Genomic DNA, 25129 nt, shown 5'->3' on the forward strand with positions numbered 1-25129 from the left:
ATGTACGGTAGGCACGAATCCTAAAGATAGATCTATTGGGCCTAACAAACTCCATCCTGACTATGGGATGCTTTAGTACTTCGAGGTTATTTTAAACACACCTGATCTGGTGTACTTCAGAGGGTAAAACATGAACGTTAAGGCTTGTTACCGAGTGCCTACAACTTATAGAATACTTTTATACACTTGCGAGTGTACATATATTTATAAACGGAAATCTTGTGGTCTATTAATATATTGAAATGATTGTTATGATAAACCTATGAACTCACCAATCTTTTGGTTGACACTTTAAAGCATGTTTATTCTCAGGTATTAAAGAAATCTTCCGCTATGCATTAGCTCATTTTAAGGATATTACTTGGAGTCATTCATGGCATATTTTGAAAGACGTTGCATTCGAGTCATTGAGTTCATCAAGATTATTATTATGTCAATTATAGTTGGATGTATTATGAAATGGTGTGCATGCCGTCAACTTTCGTTGTAAAGAAAGTTTGTCTTTTAAAAATGAATACAATGTTTGTAAAATGTATCATATAGAGGTCAAATACCTCGCGATGTAATCAACTATTGTGAATCGTTTATAATGTATATGAACGGGTCCTTTCAGTTGGTATCAGAGCGGTGGTCTTAGCGAACCAGGTCTGCATTAGTGTGTCTAACTGATAGTCGTTAGGATGCATTAGTGAGCCTGGACTTCGACCGTGTCTGCATGTCAAAAGTTTTTCTTATCATTTTTGTCGGAAATTGCCTGCTTATCATTCTTAGTCTAGACACGTCTTACTGCATTGATTGCATGAATAGTGTATAGACAAAATTCATATCTTAGCGTACCTGCTAATCCATATCTTAGCGTATCTGTTACTGTAAACTTTGCCTGACATATTCCGTAAATTCCTCTGTAATCTATGAAATCTTTTGCGCTATATATATAGATATTCTATGTAATTAGAATACCACCCGATAGCCGAAAAATCATTTCATATCGAAAAATCCTTTATTCAATCGAACGAAATGGAATTCATCATTAGTTCAAGTCCCTCGAATTCCGATATGGAATCCCACTCAAGCTCCGAAAGCAGTGTGATCGGAATGGATCAACCAATTAGCCATCATCTATTCTGGATGAATTGAGGATAGGTTCGTAGCCTCCTCAATAATTGGAGACAAGAAGAAGGTGATCCCTTCCATCCACCACATTGCCCTCTTAGCGATGAACCTGAAGCACTTACCAGCGAACCGGTCTAAAACACCATTTTCTCTCTCATTTCCAGAGTATCTCGTCACGATTATATACTACATCAAATTCTAGATTTTATTTATCCGTTCGTTCGAACCGAAAATCACCCCGGTGTAATAGAAGAAGTCAACGCGCTTCGCGCTCGAGTAGTGGCTTTAGAGAATATGGTGCAAGGGTTACAAATGTGACGACCCGAAAATTTCCGACTAAATTTAAACCTAATCTTTATCTGATTTTGATACGATAAGCAAAGTAAGTATTATCGAGTCTTGAAAATTTTGGAACTGCATTCATATATTCATTTACCCTACAACTATTCCCGACGATTCACGAACAATTGTTATAAATAAAATATGTATATATATATATATATATATATATATGTAAATATAAATAATAGTATATGTAATAACTTAAGATAATAAAATACAATTCAATCATTTGAAATGAATTGAATATTCAAAGTAATACATAAAATAATTAAGTTGCTATTAACAGGAATACATACACATATATTGTAATATAATAAATATTCAGGATGTATTATCATAGAATATATTATCCATATGAGATAAATAACAATATATAATAGTAATATATTGAATTTAATTACAAGTTTAAACATAATTGTTATATAATAATCTTCATTATTATTAATATTAATATTAATATCTGTAATAGTAATATTACAATATTTGATATAAAATATATAGATATGAAATTAGTATATGTATAACTTGTATATCTAAATTATCACCTGTAGTAGTAGTATATAGTATTATATTAAGTTACAAGCTTGAGTAAATTGATATATTAATATTAATATCATTACTTTCATTATATTTTTTTTATATTAATATTAATATTTGTGTTAGTAATATTATTATTATTATTTTATTATTATCATTTATTATTATTAATATTAGGATTCTTATTAATATAAATGTTAATAATATTATTATTATTAGTACATTATTAGTTAGTAATATTAACTAGATGTAAATTGTATATATAATCACAGATATATATAAAGACATACACATATGTAAAATACTGAATTATATATATAATCAGACATAGATAAATATAAATATATATATACGAACATATACAAACACACAAAGTAGGTAATCTGTTTCACATCGTCCTCATCTATTGTAAATTGATTTACAAATCTTCAAATAAGTACCAATCATGCTCCAATCCAAAGAAAACGTCCAAAGATCTGTCATACCTTGTAACCCACTTTTATTTTTTTATTCATCTATCTGTCCTTGGGAATATTTCTCTGTCGACCAGCAATTACCATAAAACAATAGAAGTTATCTGTGTTTTGAACAACATCATTTAAATTATTATTACCATTATCAATATCAATTACAATCAAAATCATTTTCTTTCATATGATGAATTAAACATAAACCAGAGATATTAAGATAGATATACATATATTACTTACACCTAAATAAAAACCCACATCGGTTATCACCAAACACACCACTTCACTTCACTACCTTTGTATCATCGATTGCTTCATCCTCTCGGCCAAAACCCACTATCAACACATGAACCCGTTTCCATTTCTATCATTTCCTTCAGTCAACATAAACCGCCAATTTTGAAACTCTTGTCATTTGTTTTATATCATCACCATCGTATCATCTAAACTCACATTTACTAATTTCTTCAACCGATAAACCAAAAAATAAAATGACCCTAGACACCACCATGTTCACCACCTTACAATCATGGAACCACTTTGAAAACGTTATCATTTATCATGAAACCACTTTGAAAACGTTATCATTTATCAAACTACTGCAACTTCTAACTTGCTTATGGAATCGGCCAAACCATTACCATTATATGATTAACTATTTGATCAAGACCAACAAACAACCATTTAAAAACTAACCTTCCACCACAACCCTTGAATATCATCACCAAGCTCGAAACACTCTTAAGCTATTGTTGCTGCAGCCCCTATTTAAGATTCTTCTGTCCGAGTACCACAACAACCATCTAAACCCGTTAACTACCTTCAACTCTTTCTCACGTTACTCTCTTCCTTTTCTCTCTTCTATTCTTGAGCAAAGAACCTCCATGAAAACCGGTAACTAATAATGATACTTTAATGATATAATGATGAAAGATGACAAGGATAAGTCGACTAATAATTTTTTTTCTATTTCGATTAATAAACCCCCACATGATATATATTTATAGTGCTATCTTCGATAGTGGAACAAGAGGGAATCCATGGTTGACAAGTATAACAATTGAAAAACCCCACTTATTTCTTTTTTTCACGTGATAAACCTTTTGATACAGCTCCTTGTTCTCGACAACTATCATTTAATAAGGGATAGTGGATGATGTAGTGATCATGATGGAATCATGATGATTGCAGTTGTATTATTTTGTGTATGTGCCGTTCAAACCCTTGTGACCAGATCAATAAGTTCACGTATTTTTCTGTTGGGGTTTATCTTCTTCTTGGTCTGAAAACTTGTTCACTGTTGGGCCACCAGTTTCTGATTTAATAATTGGGCTGTTTCTCTATTTTTTTATTGAGCCCAAGAGCCAGATTATGATTTCTGTTGAGCTACTGCCATATTACATCCCTATTTAAATCACTGAACAAGCTGTAAAGGTGATAGAAGGATACGAGTATGATGATGATGTTGGGATGCCACGAAGAGAATAATAAGTGAATATTGATGATGATGTTAAGCTGGACGATGTTGAGTTATTATTAATGCGAGTAAAGATGACGATTTAATGAAAATGATTATGATTATGATCTTATGATTTTAATCTTGATGAAAGATATGATGATGATGGTGATCTTTATGAAGTAATGGGTTTAAAGATGATGTTTACAATTAGGATGATGGTTAGTGATAATGGTATTATGATTAGAAATTGATGACGATGTTAATTGGTAAAAGGTGATGATATAGATTTATGTTAAGAATATGAAACAGAAAATGTTGGGGTTAAATAGATAAAGAATTCGAGTTAATCAAAAATGAACAGACAGATGGATGGTTTAAGGGTATGAGCACGGAACGAGAGATCGTGGGTTCGATCCCTGTCTGGGGCAATTTGTTTTTTTTTTTTGGAAAAGCTTTTGTGGTAGTTAAGTTATATTTGTTATTATTAATTATATTTTTTTATTGTTGTTACCATTATTATTATTATCGGTTAGTGTTATAATGTTTAAGATAACTATTATTATTACTACCATTAATATAATTAATATTATTATCATTATTATTATTATTAGTAATATCATTATTATTATTATTATTATTATTATTATTATTATTATTATTATCATTATTATAAACATAATACAGCTTATCATTTTAGATATATTTAGTAGTGTCATTTTATAAATTGTTAGTATTATTATTGTTATTAGCAACAAAAGTATTAGTAATAAAATAATTATCATTATTATTGATAATATGATTATTAGTATGGTTATAATTAAATTTATTATCAATATTAACAAAATAGATATTTTTATAATTATTATTATTAAGAACTACGTATTATTACAAAAAATTAATATTTTCATGATTATTATTATTATTAAGTTATTCATTCTATTAAAAACTACTAATATTATCAGTATTATGAGATTTATTATAAAAACTATCATTTATATCATCGTTTATAGAATTATTAATACTATTATCATATTTATTAATATTAGTACTGTCATTATTATTATTATTATTATCACTTGAAAGATTATCTTAAAATACTACATTAACAAACAAATGATATTTGTATATAAATATATTTAATACATCTAACATAACAAAATTTAATATTTTTAAATACAAAGTAAATATATGAAACATATATAATATAAAAAAAGATATAACTAATATATATATATATATATATATATATATATATATATATATATATATATATATTTGTTCGATCACAACCATGTATATTAATAAATATACAAATTGTGAAGACCCGTCCTAATCCATCCGGACAAAGTCCATATCGATTACAAACGATTCACAATAGTTGGTTACATCGCGAGGTACTTGACCTCTATATGATACATTTTACAAACATTGCATTCGTTTTTAAAAGACAAACTTGCTTTATATCGAAACTTGACAACATGCAAATCATTTCATAATATATTCAACTATAATTGACTAAATAATAATCTTGATGAACTCGACGACTCGAATGCAACGTCTTTTAAAATATGTCATGAATGACTCCAAGTAATATCTTTTAAATGAGCAATTGCACAGCGGAAGACTTCTTTCATACCTGAGAATAAACATGCTTTAAAGTGTCAACCAAAAGGTTGGTGAGTTCATTAATTTATCATAACAATCATTTCAATATTTTAATAGACCACAAGATTTCATATTCCAATTTCTCATAAACATACGTCCCATTTATAGAGACAAAAATATCATTCATATGGATTGAACACCTGGTAACCGACATCACAATATACATATAAGAATATCCCCATCATTCCGGGATCCTCCTTCGGACATGATATACATTTCGAAGTACTAAAGCGTCCGGTACTTTGGATGGGGCTTGTTGGGCCCGATAGATCTATCTTTAGAGTTCGCGTCAATTAGGGTTTTTGTTCCCTAATTCTTAGATTACCAGACTATATAAAAAGGGCATATTCGATTAGATAATCCAACCATAGAATGTAGTTTCGATCACTTGTGTCCATTTCGTAAAACATTTATAAAAGCAGTGCATGCATTCTCAGTCCCAAAAATATATATTGCGAAAGCATTTAAAAAGGGAGTAATGAAAACTCACGCATATGTATATTGTAAAATAGTTAGTAAAGCATTTGCATGTATTCGCAGTTCAAAACATATTTCAAAAACATTTAATAAAGCAGTTGTAAAAACAGCGTATGTATTCTCAGTTCCAAAAATGTAAAGAGTAAAAGGGAACAAATGAAACTCACCATACAATATTTTGTAGTAAAAATATTCATACGACGATACTTAACAATGCAGGGTTGGCCTTGGATTCACGAACCTATATCATTTATATATATTAACACGTTGTAATCGAACAAATTTATATATATAACAAATTATTAGTTATATCATTTTTATATTAATAACCTATATATTTCATATATTTATTTTATATATTTAAAATAAATAAAAATATAAATTTTGTTATGTTATATGTATTTAATACATTTTTGTATATATATATATATATATATATATATATATATATATATATATATATATATATATATATATATATATATATATATATATATATATATATATATATATATATATCTTTTGTTTGTTAAATTTGTATTAATACTAATATAATATTAGAAATGATAAAAATAATATAATAATAATAATGATAATTGAGTTAAAAATGATACTTTTAATATTAATGATAAAATAATAACTTTAATAAAAATAATACTTTTAATAAAAATATTAATCTTAATAATAATGTATACTAATAATAATAATTCTAAAAGTAATGATTTTTCTAATAATAATAATGACAATAAAATTAAAATGATATTTACTATTAATAATAATTCTAATAATACTTATAATAATTCTATTAATAATAATAATAATAATAATAACAATAATAATAATAATAACATAATTATAACTAATAATAATAATGAGAGAATCAAAATAAAAGTGTATACCCTCTCCAAGCTTTTCTAAAAAGAAATGTCCCAGACGAGACTCGAACTCGCGAACTCTTAAAACCCCAACAACCCTCTCAACCATTTCACCACTTCATTTTTTCTAATATACACCCATATCATAAAGATATAACCCGTATACTATCTGTTTTGGCCCAACAACAATTCCTACCCATATTTCGGCCCAACTAAAACAAATCTCAGCCCAATAGGATCTCTAATCCTCGGCCCAATTCATTAAACATTAGTCCAACTTCAACTTGTCCAGATTTTCTGTTTTGTTTATATGACTCAAAAGGGAGTTCCAAATAAAAATAGAACGGCTTCAAAAGTCTAAATCAAGTGGGGTTTCATCTTTATTTATTTGTCTGTCAATTAAAAAAAAAAGTAGCAGCCGCCAATCATTCTCTTCATTGTATTATCATTATTTCATCTTTTACGCTTTTTTTTTTTTATCAAGACCGAAACAGGAATGGTGTAGTGGCAGAGATCATTCAGCGAAAAGAAATAGGAAGGAGAAAACAAATGGTGGTTTGGTTTGTTGGATGTCTTCGCTGTTCGCAGAAGCAGAAAACATTAGTATAAACCGGATATAGAACATCTTAAATCGTGGTTATGGTTGCAGGTTTAAGGTGGTGTTATTAGGTGATCAATAATGATTAAAGAAGTCACCAGTCGAGTAGCAATAGTTAGCGATGGTTCAAATAAGTGAGGCAACAAACCGAATGGTTTGATCCTGGATTATCAAACGAAACAATTAATCAAATAACAAAATAAGTATAGTTCAATGGGTTATTGATGTTTATGAAGATGGTACCTATGGTTATGTTTATGTCAACAGGAGCAGAAGTAGCTTCAATATTGATTAGATGAAAGTGTTGGTTTGAAAGAAAACTCAATCTGGAACTAGCGGTAACAGTAAACAAGTGTTGTAGGTTTGTATTATTATTATAATTATTTATTTATTTAATTTTTTTTTTCGTTTGAAGTAGATACAAAAGGTGAGCTGTTGTAACAGCACAGTGATGTTGGCGATATAAAGTGGATTCAACAAGAAACATAAACCTGGAGGTGACGGAGGTGAAGATGGCTGGTGATGGGTTTCGAGCATAAAATAAAAACCGAAGCCTTGTAGGCGCAAGTGATTTAGGTGATGGTGGTTTATGATGTTTGGTGGTTGAATGGTGGTGGTGACTGGTCAGATCAGTAATAGAAGCATAATCATTGCAAATTTGATGATGATCTTCGTTAGTTGTTCACACATTCACTGTAGTTAGTTAAAGTGGTTGTTAGATGGTGGGTTTGTGGTTGACGGTTTAAGGTGGCGATGGAGTAGTGACAATATGGGTGTGATCAAAGGAGGTGGCAATCACGGTGGTTCTTGGTGGTGGAGCGTGGTGGTTCCGGTGATCAAAGTGGTGATGATTGTCGTGAACTGAATCAGAAACTTGGGCAGGAGATGATTGAATATATACATCTCCTTTACATATGGTATATTTTTATATGACAAATGATTTGTTGAAGAAGTCAAAAGGAATAACAATAATTGATAGTATACTGTGAGACTTGTGTTAATTGAAACAAGACAGATAACAGAATATCGATATTATAATAATATATATGTAAATTGTTAAAAATTCGTGCAACACAGTATAGCCATCTCACAATTTGGATTACCTTATCGACAACCATTCACGGACTGTGTATCGTGCGAAATTAGCGGCGGATAAAAGTGTTCAGAAAAATCCCAAATTTTTACAGTAATTATATTTATTTATTTTAGTCATTATGGTATAAAATTCAGTCATTAATTTAATAAATAAAAATTACATTAATTGTCCCTCTCATTTAAGGGTAAACAAATAAAAAGTGTTAAAATAAAATAATTAGATACTAAATATACTTTTAATAAGCCTATAACCTATATAACTCATTTTCGTATCACCGTTTATTTTAAAATTACATAGGTTTAAATTTAACTTACTTAATATCAATCGAAACATCAAACGAGTATTATAATCATTTAATATTTATTTTTAATATATTTTATTTATATATAGAGATATATTTTAAATAATAATAATTATTATTATATCCTATTTTTATTTTATTAATTTTTTTATAACAACAACATATAATATTTCAAATTATATTTCGAATTATTATTTATATATACATACACACATATCTATTTACACTTAATTGTTCGTGAATCGCCGAGAGCAGTCGAAGGGTAAATGAACAGTTCAAAGGTCAAATGTATACATGGACACAGTTCAAAATTTTTGAGACTTTAACATTACAGACTTTGCTCATCGTGTCGTAAACATATAAAGATTAAGTTTAAATTTGGTCAGAAATTTCCGGGTCGTCACAGTACCTACCCGTTAAAGAAATTTCGTCCCGAAATTTGAGTGAGGTGGTCATGTCTAACAATAAAAATGTTTTCATGACGAATATGAGTAGATAAATTTAGTTTTATCATCATTGAGTAATATGGATACAAATAATTCGATTATTCGAAGAGTACGAATGAAGCTATCACCAAAGAGTGAAATAGGAAAGTAAAGATTCATCTTAACTTTTGACAGAGTCAGGGTTGAATTCTGGAATTCAACAGATTTAAAAGAAAATCTAGGAAATCTATAAGATCTAATTCTTCAAGATTTTATGGAAATTAAGATCTCTTTAATTAAATGCAATCATCTGTCTCTATTGCTCTGTCGGATTTTTCCATTATAAATTTACCTCTTCCATTTTATTATTCTCACCATTCCTATACTTTCTTTCTTAGTTCATACATCCAAAAGATTGTGAAAATGCTTAATCCAGTTCTAATCCTTGATATTTTTTCTAATTATCATTTCTGTCATCCTTCTTTTCAATCTTCCATCAGAAGAATCTGTTTACTTCTACTATTACCTTGGGGTGATACTATTCTTAATTATACCGTGTCTTTATAATGGTATTCGTATTAATATCCACGGTTTGTAACTTCTGTGTTGTTATTGGGTTTTATATCTTCCTTTATATTTCAATGTCCCTGCTTCTGTCTCCTATAAGTATTGTCATCCACAGTTAATGCGCTCTCTTATTTGCTGCGATTTATACCCCCTTTCTATTTCGGAGCTTCATGCTTTTGTTTACTTTTCGCAAGTAACGGTCCAGAATTCATAGGTACGGAGTTTCGAATTATCATAATATACAAGGTAGAAAGGAAAGGTAGTAGCACGATTTGTTTTGTCAAATTACCTAAATCACTGAGAATAGAACTATCAAGAATATATTTTCTTGATATGTTCAGAAGTTAAGCGGAATGAAAGAGTTATGTAACATGGCACATGATGACGTTATAATATGTGAATCATCCTGTTCCATTTAGAAACTCAGCATGACTTACTGTAATATAATCACGTTTAATCAAGTGTCATTATATTATACTAACTCATGCATCAATTTCCCAACATTACTTCAATAGCTTTCATATGTTAAGCTCGAAAATTTACAGAATATAGAAACTAACAGTTTCTATATGATGTAACACTGATAGTACGAAGAGATTAATGATTTCAGATAATAATAGTTAAAAAAATATCTTCAGAAATATGGAGGATATTTATAGTGAAAGATACGATAATATCTCGGAATATCTAAGATCAGAGGATGATAGAAACTATTGTCTGCAAGGGTTTAGAGTAAGGAGCAAAATATTTACTAAAGACTTTAGCAGACATTGAATCATTTGGATTCTTTGAAGTCAAACTTATTCTTTGTGATTTGTCCACGGCTTTCTTCATAGTTTCGCATAATCTGCTTTTCGGTACTAAATTTTCTATTGAATGTTTCCAATATAATGATACACAGGAAGCACGAAGAGGTATATAATTTCGGACGAGAATATTTATAAAAATATCTTCAGAAATATCAAAGATATTTATGATGATATTTTGGAATTTCTAAGTTCGATGGTTGATGAAGAAAGATTTTCCGCAAGATTTTAACATGGATACAGAGTAAGATATTCTCTAAAGATTTCAATAGATCCTTAATTACCTGGATTCTTTAAATATACGGTATGGTCCTTGTATTTATCCTTGGTCTCCTTCGTGGTTAGCTCAATCCGTTTTTCAGTTCCAACTTTTCTGAGTTTTTCCAACATTCTACTCTTTATCATCAAACTTCCGATGATTAAGGCCGTTTACAGTTTTTTGTTGCTTCATTCAACTTTTCAAAATTCAGAGTATTAGTTTGCAGACTGGGTGGTTTTCAGAATTTCAGAATGGAAGATCATTATTCTAAGAGATAAATGTTATACATATAACTGTTGATGTAGATATGCTGTGAGTTTTCAAAGTACTGATTGCCGATTCCTCTACATTTACTGCTACCATATCTGAATCATTGGTTATCGATCTGAGGTGATTTCAATAGAATTGTGTTTTTAGATGATTAAACGCTGACGGTAATGTGGTGGAATATAAAAGGTTTCCCGGTAACAATAAAAGAGTATACATATAAATCAAGGTGATAATAAGGTTGTTTCGAACGAAAATTCGAAGTTGATTTGCTGGAGCTGTGACAAAATTTGCTACTTTGAAAGGAATTACCAAGTTATTTTGGGTAATAATAACACTAAAGGAATTAGCACAACTATGTGTTAAACGTTTGCTCAGTTTCCGAGAGTTTTTCAAATGCATAACTATATACGTCAATCTCTTCTTCCGTAGATGAAGTGCGGTTGGTTCATACTCTCGATTGAGGTGTTTTCAAGAATCATGAAAAGTTTGAACGTAGATTGTAATTGTCAAAATACAAATGAAGTTTAAGATGAAATCAAGTGGCAAACTTGAAGAATTGTTTTGTTTCATATGTTATAATCAATATTTTAATTCATTTTAATTGTCTAATGTTGGTAGACCTCAGTTGATAGTCCACAATTGACAGTCCAATAATTTATATATAATTTAATATATAATATTCAAATTAATTAATACGTATCGTGACCCGTATTCGTCTCAGACTCGATCACAACTCAAACTATATATATTATTGTAGAATCAACCTCAACCGTGTATAGAGAACTCGATCCTTACTGCACATAGAGTGTCTATGGTGATTCCAAATAATATATATATAGATGCGTCGATATGATATGTCAAAACCTTGTATACGTGTCCCGATATTTAAAGTGCGTAAAATGAATAACAGAAAATAAATGACTATAAATAAAGTGCGTAAAGTAAATAACAGAAATTAAATGACGATAAATAAATTTGCGAGAATATAAATTGCGATAATTAAATGGTGGTAAATAAAAATGTAACCAGTTAGCTAGGAACAGTTAGCTAGGAATAGTTAGCGTGGATTCTTAACAATATTTTAATTAGTTAATTCGTTTGTTTCTAAGAAATTTTATTTTGTTCACTGTTTTCTTCATTATGCCACTTGTTGGATTCTGAGAAGTCAAAATCCAAATATGAAATTGAATGAAAATGGTTATTCTGTGATGAACGGATTTGTATATCGGTGGATGTAAGTAGGATAGTAAACGACTGTTGAATTAGCTTCGAAGAATGTACAGTGTAACTTATTAATGTGAAATCTGAATATTCCTCGGGTATTACCTACCCGTTAAAATATTTTCACCATTATCAGTTTGTACGAAAGAATTTTTAATTACAATCTTTATGAAAACATATATACATATATATTTTCTTCAGATGTAATCATTGATTCATTGAGTTAATATGTTATTAAACTCATTTGGTTTACCGTTAGAACTAGAATACATAATCTCTAAAACATTTAGAGATTACTTAATCGCCATGAAGAATGAAGATAATTGATGTAGAACAATACGTAGAATGATGATTATATTCGAGGTACAGAATGAGATGTTGAGGCATGGATTGTTGATGGTACTGGTATTAATATTGGTGATACTGTTGATACCGGTGATGTTGCTGAAGCTGGTACGTTTTGCACCATATTTTCTTTCAAGGCTACAACTCGGGTGCGAAGCTCGTTGACTTATTACTTCGGGATGATTGTCGGTAGGAACGAGCGAGTTGAATAAGGTTTTGAATTTGAGATAGTATATAATCATAGCGAGATATTCGGAAAATGAGGATGAAAATGGTGTTTCAGACTGGTTCGCCGATAAGTGCTTCAGGTTCTTCACTAAGAGATGAATTCGGTTGGTGAAAAGGACTGCCTTCTTCGCATCTCCATTGATTAAGTCGTTTACGAACCCATCAGATGAATTGGGGATGGTTGATTTGTTGGTACATTCTGATGACACTGCTTTCGGAGCTTAGGTGAATATCCATATCGGAATAGCTGTAGGAATAACTATCAGAATAGCTATCAAAATCTGAGCGACTTGAACTGGTGGAGGGATTCATCTCGTACGATCAGATGAAGGATTTTTGATAAGAAAAAGATTATAGGATATAGATTAGTACCCTACAATACATAGTTTACATATGCATATATAATACTAAAATTCCATAAGTTACGGAGGAATCTACGGAAGCTGTCAGGCAAAGGTAACAATAATAGATACGCTAAGATATGAATTTATCTATACACTGTCTACGCAATAGAGGTAGTAAGACATGTCTTAGACAAAGAATAATAAGCAGGTAATTTCCTAAAGATGATAAGCAGATGATTTTCGACTAGAAATGATAAGCAAAACTTTTGACATGCAGACACGGTCGAAGTCCAGACTCACTAATGCATCCTAACGACTATCAGTTAGACACACTAATGCAAGACCTGGTTCGCTAAGACCACCGCTCTGATACCAATTGTGAAGACCCGTCCTAATCCATCCGGACAAAGTCCATATCGATTACAAACGATTCACAATAGTTGGTTACATCGCGAGGTACTTGACCTCTATATGATACATTTTACAAACATTGCATTCGTTTTTAAAAGACAAAGTTGCTTTATATCGAAACTTGACAACATGCAAATCATTTCATAATATATTCAACTATAATTGACTAAATAATAATCTTGATGAACTCGACGACTCGAATGCAACGTCTTTTAAAATATGTCATGAATGACTCCAAGTAATATCTTTTAAATGAGAAATTGCACAGCGGAAGACTTCTTTCATACCTGAGAATAAACATGCTTTAAAGTGTCTCATAACAATCATTTCAATATTTTAATAGACCACAAGATTTCATATTCCAATTTCTCATAAACATACGTCCCATTCATAGAGACAAAAATATCATTCATATGGATTGAACACCTGGTAACCGACATTCATAATATACATATAAGAATATCCCCATCATTCCGGGATCCTCCTTCGGACATGATATAAATTTCGAAGTACTAAAGCGTCCGGTACTTTGGATGGGGCTTGTTGGGCCCGATAGATCTATCTTTAGAGTTCGCGTGAAATGTCCCATTCTTATTGATTAAAAACGTTCCATATTAATTGATTTCGTTGCGAGGTTTTGACCTCTATATGAGACATTTTTCAAAGACTGCCTTCATTTTTAAAACAAACCATAACCTTTATTTCATAAATAAAGATTTAAAAAGCTTTACGTAGATTATCAAATAATGATAATCTAAAATATCCTGTTTACACACGACCATTACATAATGGTTTACAATACAAATATGTTACATCGAAATCAGTTTCTTGAATGCAGTTTTAACACAATATCATACAAACATGGACTCCAAATCTTGTCCTTATTTTAGTATGCAACAGCGGAAGCTCTTAATATTCACCTGAGAATAAACATGCTTTAAACGTCAACAAAAATGTTGGTGAGTTATAGGTTTAACCTATATATATCAAATCGTAACAATAGACCACAAGATTTCATATTTCAATACACATCCCATACATAGAGATAAAAATCATTCATATGGTGAACACCTGGTAACCGACATTAACAAGATGCATATATAAGAATATCCCCATCATTCCGGGACACCCTTCGGATATGATATAAATTTCGAAGTACTAAAGCATCCGGTACTTTGGATGGGGTTTGTTAGGCCCAATAGATCTATCTTTAGGATTCGCGTCAATTAGGGTGTCTGTTCCCTAATTCTTAGATTACCAGACTTAATAAAAAGGGGCATATTCGATTTCGATAATTCAACCATAGAATGTAGTTTCACGTACTTGTGTCTATTTTGTAAATCATTTATAAAACCTGCATGTATTCTCATCCCAAAAATATTAGATTTTAAAAGTGGGACTATAACTCACTTTCACAGATTTTTACTTCGTCGGGAAGTAAGACTTGGCCACTGGTTGATTCACGAACCTATAACAATATATACATATATATATCAAAGTATGTTCAAAATATATTTACAACACTTTTAATATATTTTGATGTTTTAAGTTTATTAAGTCAGTTGTCCTCGTTAGTAACCTACAACTAGTTGTCCACAGTTAGATGTACATAAATAAATTGATAAATATTATCTTGAATCAATCCACGACCCAGTGTATACGTATCTCAGTATTGATCACAACTCAAACTATATATATTTTGGAATCAACATCAACCCTGTATAGCTAACTCCAACATTCACATATAGAGTGTCTATGGTTGTTCCGAAATATATATAGATGTGTCGACATGATAGGTCGAAACATTTTATACGTGTCTATGGTATCTCAAGATTACATAATATACAATACAAGTTGATTAAGTTATGGTTGGAATAGATTTGTTACCAATTTTCACGTAGCTAAAATGAGAAAAATTATCCAATCTTGTTTTACCCATAACTTCTTCATTTTAAATCCGTTTTGAGTGAATCAAATTGCTATGGTTTCACATTGAACTATATTTTATGAATATAAACAGAAAAAGTATAGGTTTATAGTCGGAAAAATAAGTTACAAGTCATTTTTGTAAAGGTAGTCATTTCAGTCGAAAGAACGACGTCTAGATGACCATTTTAGAAAACATACTTCCACTTTGAGTTTAACCATAATTTTTGGATATAGTTTCATGTTCATAATAAAAATCATTTTCTCAGAATAACAACTTTTAAATCAAAGTTTATCATAGTTTTTAATTAACTAACCCAAAACAGCCCGCGGTGTTACTACGACGGCGTAAATCCGGTTTTACGGTGTTTTTCGTGTTTCCAGGTTTTAAATCATTAAGTTCGCATATCATATAGATATAGAACATGTGTTTAGTTGATTTTAAAAGTCAAGTTAGAAGGATTAACTTTTGTTTGCGAACAAGTTTAGAATTAACTAAACTATGTTCTAGTGATTACAAGTTTAAACCTTCGAATAAGATAGCTTTATATGTATGAATCGAATGATGTTATGAACATCATTACTACCTTAAGTTCCTTGGATAAACCTACTGGAAAAGAGAAAAATGGATCTAGCTTCAATGGATCCTTGGATGGCTCGAAGTTCTTGAAGCAGAATCATGACACGAAAACAAGTTCAAGTAAGATCATCACTTGAAATAAGATTGTTATAGTTATAGAAATTGAACCAAAGTTTGAATATGATTATTACCTTGTATTAGAATGATAACCTACTGTAAGAAACAAAGATTTCTTGAGGTTGTATGATCACCTTACAAGATTGGAAGTGAGCTAGCAAACTTGAAAGTATTCTTGATTTTATGAAACTAGAACTTTTGGAATTTATGAAGAACACTTAGAACTTGAAGATAGAACTTGAGAGAGATCAATTAGATGAAGAAAATTGAAGAATGAAAGTTTTTGTAGGTGTTTTTGGTCGTTGGTGTATGGATTAGATATAAAGGATATGTAATTTTGTTTTCATGTAAATAAGTCATGAATGATTACTCATATTTTTGTAATTTTATGAGATATTTCATGCTAGTTGCCAAATGATGGTTCCCACATGTGTTAGGTGACTCACATGGGCTGCTAAGAGCTGATCATTGGAGTGTATATACCAATAGTACATACATCTAAAAGCTGTGTATTGTACGAGTACGAATACGGGTGCATACGAGTAGAATTGTTGATGAAACTGAACGAGGATGTAATTGTAAGCATTTTTGTTAAGTAGAAGTATTTTGATAAGTGTATTGAAGTCTTTCAAAAGTGTATAAATACATATTAAAACACTACATGTATATACATTTTAACTGAGTCGTTAAGTCATCGTTAGTCGTTACATGTAAGTGTTGTTTTGAAACCTTTAGGTTAACGATCTTGTTAAATGTTGTTAACCCAATGTTTATAATATCAAATGAGATTTTAAATTATTATATTATCATGATATTATCATGTATGAATATCTCTTAATATGATATATATACATTAAATGTCTTTACAACGATAATCGTTACATATATGTCTCGTTTAAAAATCATTAAGTTATTAGTCTTGTTTTTACATATGTAGTTCATTGTTGATATACTTAATGATATGTTTACTTATCATAGTATCATGTTAACTATATATATATCCATATATATGTCATCATATAGTTTTTACAAGTTAACGTTCGTGAATCACCGGTCAACTTGGGTGGTCAATTGTCTATATGAAACATATTTCAATTAATCAAGTCTTAACAAGTTTGATTGCTTAACATGTTGGAAACATTTAATCATGTAAATATCAATCTCAATTAATATATATAAACATGGAAAAGTTCGGGTCACTACAGTACCTACCCGTTAAATAAATTTCGTCCCGAAATTTTAAGCTGTTGAAGGTGTTGACGAATCTTCTGGAAATAGATGCGGGTATTTCTTCTTCATTTGATCTTCACGCTCCCAGGTGAACTCGGGTCCTCTACGAGCATTCCATCAAACCTTAACAATTGGTATCTTGTTTTGCTTAAGTCTTTTAACCTCACGATCCATTATTTCGACGGGTTCTTCGATGAATTGAAGTTTTTCGTTGATTTGGATTTCATCTAACGGAATAGTGAGATCTTCTTTAGCAAAACATTTCTTCAAATTCGAGACGTGGAAAGTGTTATGTACAGCCGCGAGTTGTTGAGGTAACTCTAGTCGGTAAGCTACTGGTCCGACACGATCAATAATCTTGAATGGTCCAATATACCTTGGATTTAATTTCCCTCGTTTACCAAATCGAACAACGCCTTTCCAAGGTGCAACTTTAAGCATGACCATCTCTCCAATTTCAAATTCTATATCTTTTCTTTTAATGTCAGCGTAGCTCTTTTGTCGACTTTGGGCGGTTTTCAACCGTTGTTGAATTTGGATGATCTTCTCGGTAGTTTCTTGTATAATCTCCGGACCCGTAATCTGTCTATCCCCCACTTCACTCCAATAAATCGGAGACCTGCACTTTCTACCATAAAGTACTTCAAATGGCGCCATCTCAATGCTTGAATGGTAGCTGTTGTTGTAGGAAAATTCTGCTAACGGTAGATGTCGATCCCAACTGTTTCCGAAATCAATAACACATGCTCGTAGCATGTCTTCAAGCGTTTGTATCGTCCTTTCGCTCTGTCCATCAGTTTGTGGATGATAGGCAGTACTCATGTCTAGACGAGTTCCTAATGCTTGCTGTAATGTCTGCCAGAATCTTGAAATAAATCTGCCATCCCTATCAGAGATAATAGAGATTGGTATTCCATGTCTGGAGACGACTTCCTTCAAATACAGTCGTGCTAACTTCTCCATCTTGTCATCTTCTCTTATTGGCAGGAAGTGTGCTGATTTGGTGAGACGATCAACTATTACCCAAATAGTATCAAAACCACTTGCAGTCCTTGGCAATTTAGTGATGAAATCCATGGTAATGTTTTCCCATTTCCATTCCGAGATTTCGGGTTGTTGAAGTAGACCTGATGGTTTCTGATGCTCAGCTTTGACCTTAGAACACGTCAAACATTCTCCTACGTATTTAGCAACATCGGCTTTCATACCCGGCCACCAAAAATGTTTCTTGAGATCCTTGTACATCTTCCCCGTTCCAGGATGTATTGAGTATCTGGTTTTATGAGCTTCTCTAAGTACCATTTCTCTTATATCTCCAAATTTTAGTACCCAAATCCTTTCAGCCCTATACCGGGTTCCGTCTTCCCGAATATTAAGATGTTTCTCCGATCCTTTGGGTATTTCATCCTTTAAATTTCCCTCTTTTAAAACTCCTTGTTGCGCCTCCTTTATTTGAGTAGTAAGGTTATTATGAATCATTATATTCATAGATTTTACTCGAATGGGTTCTCTGTCCTTCCTGCTCAAGGCATCGGCTACCACATTTGCCTTCCTCAGGTGGTAACGAATCTCAAAGTCGTAATCATTCAACAATTCAATCCACCTACGCTGCCTCATATTCAGTTGTTTCTGATTAAATATGTGTTGAAGACTTTTGTGGTCGGTATATATAATACTTTTGACCCCATATAAGTAGTGCCTCCAAGTCTTTAATGCAAAAACAACCGCGCCTAATTCCAAATCATGCGTCGTATAATTTTGCTCGTGAATCTTCAATTGTCTAGATGCATAAGCAATCACCTTCGTTCGTTGCATTAATACACAACCGAGACCTTGCTTTGATGCGTCACAATAAATCACAAAATCATCATTCCCTTCAGGCAATGACAATATAGGTGCCGTAGTTAGCTTTTTCTTCAATAACTGATACGCTTTCTCTTGTTCATCATTCCATTCAAATTTCTTCCCTTTATGCGTTAATGCAGTCAAGGGTTTTGCTATTCTGGAAAAGTCTTGGATGAACCTTCTGTAGTAACCAGCTAGTCCTAAAAACTGGCGTATGTGTTTCGGAGTTTTCGGGGTTTCCCACTTTTCAACAGTTTCTATCTTTGCCGGATCCACCTTAATACCTTCTTTGTTCACTATGTGACCGAGGAATTGAACTTCTTCTAACCAAAATGCACACTTCGAAAACTTAGCGTACAATTCTTCCTTCCTCAATACTTCTAACACCTTTCTCAAATGTTCACCGTGTTCTTGGTCGTTCTTTGAGTAAATAAGTATGTCATCAATGAAAACAATGACAAACTTGTCAAGGTATGGTCCACACACTCGGTTCATAAGGTCCATGAACACAGCTGGTGCATTAGTTAAACCAAACGGCATGACCATAAACTCGTAATGACCGTAACGTGTTCTGAAAGCAGTCTTTGGAATATCATCTTCTTTCACCCGCATTTGATGATACCCGGAACGTAAGTCAATCTTTGAATAAACAGACGAGCCTTGTAGTTGATCAAATAAGTCATCGATTCTCGGTAATGGGTAGCGGTTCTTGATGGTAAGTTTGTTCAACTCTCGGTAGTCGATACACAACCTGAATGTACCATCTTTCTTCTTGACAAACAAAACAGGAGCTCCCCACGGTGATGTGCTTGGTCTAATGAAACCACGCTCTAAAAGTTCTTGTAATTGGCTTTGTAGTTCTTTCATCTCGCTGGGTGCGAGTCTGTAAGGAGCACGAGCTATTGGTGTAGCTCCTGGTACAAGATCTATTTGAAATTCAACGGATCGATGTGGGGGTAATCCCGGTAATTCTTTCGGAAATACATCAGGAAATTCTTTTGCGACGGGAACATCATTGATGCTCTTTTCTTCAGTTTGTACTTTCTCGACGTGTGCTAGAACAGCATAGTAACCTTTTCTTATTAGTTTTTGTGCCTTCAAATTACTAATAAGATGTAGCTTCGTGTTGCCTTTTTCTCCGTACACCATTAAGGGTTTTCCTTTTTCTCGTATAATGCGAATTGCATTTTTGTAACAAACGATCTCCGCTTTCACTTCTTTCAACCAGTCCATACCGATTATCACATCAAAACTCCCTAACTCTACTGGTATCAAATCAATCTTAAATGTTTCGCTAACCAGTTTAATTTCTCGATTCCGACATATATTATCTGCTGAAATTTATTTACCATTTGCTAATTCGAGTAAAAATTTACTATCCAAAGGCGTCAATGGACAACTTAATTTAGCACAAAAATCTCTACTCATATAGCTTCTATCCGCACCCGAATCAAATAAAACGTAAGCAGATTTATTGTCAATAAGAAACGTACCCGTAACAAGCTCCGGGTCTTCCTGTGCCTCTGCCGCATTAATATTGAAAACTCTTCCACGGCCTTGTCCATTCGTGTTCTCCTGGTTCGGGCAATTTCTAATAATGTGGCCTGGTTTTCCACATTTATAACAAACTACATTGGCATAACTTGCTCCGACACTACTTGCTCCGCCATTACTCGTTCCGACACCATTTGTTCCTTTCGTTCTATTAACCCCTGGTCCGTAGACCTCACACTTCGCCGCGCTATGACCATTTCTTTTACACTTGTTGCAAAATTTGGTACAGAACCCCGAGTGATTCTTTTCACACCTTTGGCATAGCTGCTTCTGATTGTTGTTGTTGTTGCGGTTATTATTGTTGTTGGGATGATTGTTGTAGTTGCTGTTGTTGTTGTTGTTGTTGTTGTTATTGTTGGGCCGTTTGTTGTAGTTGCGATTGATGTTGCGATTGTTGGGATAATTGTTGCGATTATTGTTGTAATTGCTGTTGTTGTTGTATTGGTGATTCTTATCACCGTTTTCCTCCCACTTTCTTTTGACTTGCTTCACATTGGCCTCTTCAGCAGTCTGTTCTTTAATTCTTTCTTCAATCTGGTTCACGAGTTTGTGAGCCATTCTACATGCCTGTTGTATGGAGGCGGGCTCGTGTGAACTTATATCTTCTTGGATTCTTTCCGGTAATCCTTTCACAAACGCGTCGATCTTCTCTTCCTCATCTTCGAATGCTCCCGGACACAATAGGCACAATTATGTGAATCGTCTTTCGTACGTGGTAATATCAAATCCTTGGGTTCGTAACCCTCTAAGTTCTGTCTTGAGCTTATTGACCTCGGTTCTGGGACGGTACTTCTCGTTCATCAAGTGCTTGAATGCTGACCACGGTAGTGCGTACGCATCGTCTTGTCCCACTTGCTCTAGATAGGTATTCCACCATGTTAACGCAGAACCTGTGAAGGTATGCGTAGCGTACTTCACTTTGTCCTCTTCAGTACACTTACTTATGGCAAACACCGATTCGACCTTCTCGGTCCACCGTTTCAATCCGATCGGTCCTTCGGTTCCATCAAATTCCAAAGGTTTGCAGGCAGTGAATTCTTTGTAGGTGCATCCTACACGATTTCCTGTACTGCTAGATCCAAGGTTATTGTTGGTATGTAGCGCAGCCTGTACTGCGGCTATGTTTGAAGCTAGAAAAGTACGGAATTCCTCTTCATTCATATTCACGGTGTGTCGAGTAGTCGGTGCCATTTCCTTCAAAATAGTCAAATCGAACAAGTTAATCATACAGAATATTAAGAGTAGTTAATAGTATTTCGTAGCATAATATGAACTCATTTATAAAAGCTTTTTCTTCATATTAGCGTTTTATAAGTTTAAATTCGGGTAGTACCTACCCGTTAAGTTCATACTTAGTAGCTAATATACAATTCAACTACTACAATTCTATATGAAAAACTGATTATAATAATATTTCGCGTTCAAACTTTTACACAATATTTTACAAACTTACAATACCGCTTATTTTACATATAGCATGAAATATAGCACACAATAAATTTGATACAAGATGGTTGTGAAGATAATTCTAGCTAGTACACAAGTCGTTCAGCAAAGGCAATAAAGACACGTAATTCATACGTCCAGAAACAAGTCATGCATTCTGGTTTTACTAGGACTACTTCCCATCCTTGGTCTTGTGGAACATAACCGTTATGGCCGTTGATAAGACAGCGTGTTGTAACGTCGTCAAAGGGACGAGGGTTACGTAATGTCCAACAGTCCCGTAACAATCTAAAAACCTCATTTCTTACCCCAATTACCGACTCCGTCACTTGTGGGAACGTTTTGTTTAATAGTTGTAGCCCGATGTTCTTGTTCTCACTTTGGTGAGAAGCGAACATTACTAATCCGTAAGCATAACATGCTTCTTTATGTTGCATGTTAGCCACTTTTTCTAAATCACGAAGTCCAATATTCGGATATATTGAGTCAAAATAATTTCTTAACCCATTGCGTAAAATAGCATTTGGGTTCCCCGCAATATATGCGTCAAAGTAAACACATCGTAACTTATGGATTTCCCAATGTGATATCCCCCATCTTCTGAACGAAAGCCTTTTATAAACCAAGGCATTCTTGGAACGTTCTTTGAATGTCTTACAAACTGATCTCGCCTTAAATAGTTGTGCCGAAGAATTCTGACCGACTCTAGACAAGATTTCATCAATCATGTCTCCGGGTAGGTCTCTTAAAATATTGGGTTGTCTATCCATTTTGTGTTTTTATACTGTAAAATAGACAAGAGTTAGATTCATAAAAAAAATACTTATTAATACAAGCAATTTTTACATATATCATAAAGCATAAGCACACTATATTACATATATTACACCACACGAATACAACTATCTTATTCCGACTCGCTTGTTTCTTCTTCTTCGGTTTTGGTTCGTTTTGCCAAGTTTCTAGGGATATATGATGTTCCCCTAATACGAGCCGTCGTGATCCACATTGGTTTAGAAAAACCTGGTGGTTTAGAGGTTCCCGGGTCATTGTTACAACTTAAGGACTTCGGGGGTTGACGATACATATAAAGTTCATCGGGGTTGGAATTAGATTTCTCTATTTTTATGCCCTTTCCCTTATTATTTTCTTTTGCCTTTTTAAATTCAGTTGGGGTAATTTCTATAACATCATCGGAATTCTCGTCGGAATCCGATTCATCGGAGAATTGGTAATCCTCCCAATATTTTGCTTCCTTGGCGGAAACACCATTGACCATAATTAACCTTGGTCGGTTGGTTGAGAATTTTCTTTTACTTAACCGTTTTATTATTTCCCCCACCGATTCTATTTCTTCATCCGGTTCTGATTCTTCTTCCGGTTCCGATTCTTCTTCCGGTTCCGACTCTTCTTCCGGTTCCTCTTCGGGAACTTGTGAATCAGTCCACGAATCATTCCAATTTACATTTGACTCTTCATTATTATTAGGTGAGTCAATGGGACTTGTTCTAGAGGTAGACATCTATCACATAATATCAAACGCGTTAAGAGATTAATATATCACATAATATTCACATGTTAAAAATATATAGTTTCCAACAAAATTTGTTAAGCAATCATTTTTCAAGTAAACACGGTCGAAGTCCAGACTCACTAATGCATCCTAACAAACTCGATAAGACACACTAATGCAAAATTCTGGTTCTCTAAGACCAACGCTCAGATACCAACTGAAATGTCCCGTTCTTATTGATTAAAAACGTTCCATATTAATTGATTTCGTTGCGAGGTTTTGACCTCTATATGAGACGTTTTTCAAAGACTGCATTCATTTTTAAAACAAACCATAACCTTTATTTCATAAATAAAGATTTAAAAAGCTTTACGTAGATTATCAAATAATGATAATCTAAAATATCCTGTTTACACACGACCATTACATAATGGTTTACAATACAAATATGTTACATCGAAATCAGTTTCTTGAATGCAGTTTTAACACAATATCATACAAACATGGACTCTAAATCTTGTCCTTATTTTAGTATGCAACAGCGGAAGCTCTTAATATTCACCTGAGAATAAACATGCTTTAAACGTCAACAAAAATGTTGGTGAGTTATAGGTTTAACCTATATATATCAAATCGTAACAATAGACCACAAGATTTCATATTTCAATACACATCCTATACATAGAGATAAAAATCATTCATATGGTGAACACCTGGTAACCGACATTAACAAGATGCATATATAAGAATATCCCCATCATTCCGGGACACCCTTCGGATATGATATAAATTTCGAAGTACTAAAGCATCCGGTACTTTGGATGGGGTTTGTTAGGCCCAATAGATCTATCTTTAGGATTCGCGTCAATTAGGGTGTCTGTTCCCTAATTCTTAGATTACCAGACTTAATAAAAAGGGGCATATTCGATTTCGATAATTCAACCATAGAATGTAGTTTCACGTACTTGTGTCTATTTTGTAAATCATTTATAAAACCTGCATGTATTCTCATCCCAAAAATATTAGATTTTAAAAGTGGGACTATAACTCACTTTCACAGATTTTTACTTCGTCGGGAAGTAAGACTTGGCCACTGGTTGATTCACGAA

The sequence above is a fragment of the Rutidosis leptorrhynchoides genome, chromosome 1 (assembly GCF_046630445.1).
Source record: "Rutidosis leptorrhynchoides isolate AG116_Rl617_1_P2 chromosome 1, CSIRO_AGI_Rlap_v1, whole genome shotgun sequence".
In the NCBI taxonomy this organism is placed as follows: domain Eukaryota; kingdom Viridiplantae; phylum Streptophyta; class Magnoliopsida; order Asterales; family Asteraceae; genus Rutidosis; species Rutidosis leptorrhynchoides.